This window comes from Podarcis vaucheri (genome assembly GCF_965113315.1).
Source record: "Podarcis vaucheri genome assembly, chromosome: 18".
In the NCBI taxonomy this organism is placed as follows: Eukaryota; Metazoa; Chordata; class Lepidosauria; order Squamata; family Lacertidae; genus Podarcis; species Podarcis vaucheri.
The window spans coordinates 8,260,189-8,262,987 of NC_138756.1; positions in this window are offsets into that span (position 1 = coordinate 8,260,189).

Sequence of the window (2,799 nt, forward strand, 5' to 3'; positions counted from 1 at the left end):
CTTGCTTGTCCCAGTGTCTTTGTATGGTGGGGGTGGGGGGGTCAGAGCGAGCAGCTTGACCAGCTGTCCTGCCATGGGGCTCCCTCCACATACAGGCAGCGATCTAAACCACTGAGCCTCTTGGGCTTGCCGATCCGAAGGTTGGCGATTCGAATCCCCGCAACGAGGTGAGCTCCCCTTGCTCCGTCCCAGCTCCTGCCAACCTAGCAATTCGAAAGCACGCCAGTGCAAGTAGATAAATAGGTACCACTCCGGCGGGAATGTAAACGGCGTTTCCTTGCGCTCTGGTTTCCGTCACGGTGTCCCGTTGCACCAGAAGCGTTTTAGTCCTGCTGGCCACATGACCCGGAAAGCTGTCTGTGGACAAACGCCGGCTCCCTCGGCCTGAAAGCGAGATGAGCGCCACAACCCAATAGTCGCCTTTGACTGGACTTAACCGTCCAGGGGTCCTTTACCTTTTTTTACAGGGAGGCAGGAAGTGCCCAATTCTTGCATGGCGTTTTAGCAGCGGGGTGGGAGTCTTGCCAAGAGATTTAAAAGTTTTGAAACTTTTGAAAAGTTTTGAAGCTTTTTCTTTCGGTGGTGGTGTGGGGGGTACGTTCATAGAATTGTAGAGCTGGAAAGGACGTACAGTGCAGGAATCGCGAACCCAGACCCCTGAAACTAAGAATCTCGTGCTCTACTGACTAAAGCCGGGTGATATTTTCTGAGAAATGGTCCGACGCCGGTACGGCATTCAGATCGCGATACCGTTTTCAGGCAATTTGAGCCGGCGATACAAAGACGCTTTGCATTAGAGGAGATTGCCTTTGCAAAAAAAAAAGTATAATTTGGCAAAACTGCGTACAATAATTTGCAAAGAATAAAAATGGTGGGTTTGATGCAACCTTTTTTTAAAAATAAATAAATCTCGAACTGATGTGGAAATGTAGAAAACAACTTAAGGTTGGGAAAACTGGAAAACGGAGAGAAAGTGAAGCTTTTCAGATTTTCCCACGCCTCTCCTGCACACTCACTTTCTCCTTTCTATCGTTTCCTGGTTTCACTTTCCTCTCCATTTAATAATAATAATAATAATAATAATAATAATAATAATAATAATAATAATAATTTATTATTTGTACCCCGCACATCTGGCTGGGTTTCCCCAGCCACTCTGGGCGGCTTCCACAAAGACCAAAAATACACTAAAATGTCATACATTAAAAACTTCCCTGAACTGGGCTGCCTTAAGATGTCTTCTGAATGTCAGGTAGTTGTTTATCTTTTTGACATCTGCTGGGAGGGTGTTCCACAGGGCGGGCGCCACCACCGAGAAGGCCCTCTGCCTGGTTCCCTGTAGCTTTGCTTCTTGCAATGAGGGAACCGCTAGAAGGCCCTCGGCCCTGGACCCCAGTGTCCAGGCAGAACGATGGGGGTGAAGACGCTCCTTCAGGTATACAGGACCGAGGCCGTTTAGGGCTTTCAAGGTCAGCACCAACACTTTGAATTGTGCTCGGAAACGTACTCGGAGCCAATGTAGGTCTTTCAAGACCGGTGTTATGTAGGTGGATTTACTCATTTGTTGCAGTTATATACACCCCACTTTTTCCTCCAAGGACTTGAAGTAGCAAATGTGGTTCTCCCCCTCCTCATTTAATCCCTAGAACAACCCTGAGAGGCCCGGGGTCTTCCAGTGAGCTTCACGACCAAGTGGGGATTTTAACTCTGGTCTCCCAGGTCCTAGCGTGACCCTCTAACCACTGTGCAACACTGTGCTACAGGGAGGAGGCTGCTGGATGAGGATGGCGATATTAGTACCGTCCCTTCACCATTAGGTAGCTTAAAAAAGTAAAGATAAAGGTACCCCTGACCATTAGGTCCAGTCGTGGCCGACTCTGCGGTTGCGGCGCTCATCTCGCTTTACTGGCTGAGGGAGCCGGCGTACAGCTTCCGGTTCATGTGGCCAGCAGGACTAAGCCGCTTCTGGCGAACCAGAGCAGCGCATGGAAACGCCCTTTACCTATTTATCTACTTGAACTTTGGCGTGCTTTCGAACTGCTAGGTTGGCAGGAGCAGGGACCGAGCAACGGGAGCTCACCCTGTCATTGCGGGGATTCGAACAGCCGACCTTCTGATCAGCAAGTCCTAGGCTCTGTGGTTTAACCCACAGCGCCACCCGTGTCCCTTATGAGGTAGCTTACAACAATCTAAAATAAAGTTTAAAACAACTTGCAGTCACAAAAATACGGCAGGTCCTTTAAAAAATGTACATCTCGGGTGTCAAAAGGTCTTAGGGTGTGTCTTCCACATTTGCAGAAAGCTGTAAAAGTTTCCAGGCAGAAATTCCCCTTCCTCTTGCCCCATTGCACTTAACTATTACAGGTTCTAACAAGTGACATTAAGAAAACAGCAAGGTGCAACTTGACAAAGTCAGCAGATGGGTGCAAATGCAGGAGTGTAGTTTACCTAATTCAGCTGGAAAAAACAAACAGAGAGCATTAAAGAAGGAGTTAATTAATTCCTGAGGCGCCCATTCTGAGCTGATGAATCATACCTCTTTTTGCGATCGTGTCTTTCAGGGGCTTAATGAACAATCATAAAAAGTTTTTTTTTTAAATGCAGATGGAATCTGCTTCTTGAAGAAGAAAAGCAAGACACTGTAAAGTGTGAGAAAGGACAAGTGATAGATGAGCAGAAAATGATTCACAGCATCTAGAAATGTTTTTCTCCCTCACTTAAGACACTGGAATTATCCACCTGTCCCTCCTTCTGAATGATCCATCCTTCGCTCAGAATTATCACTATGACACTGGGAGT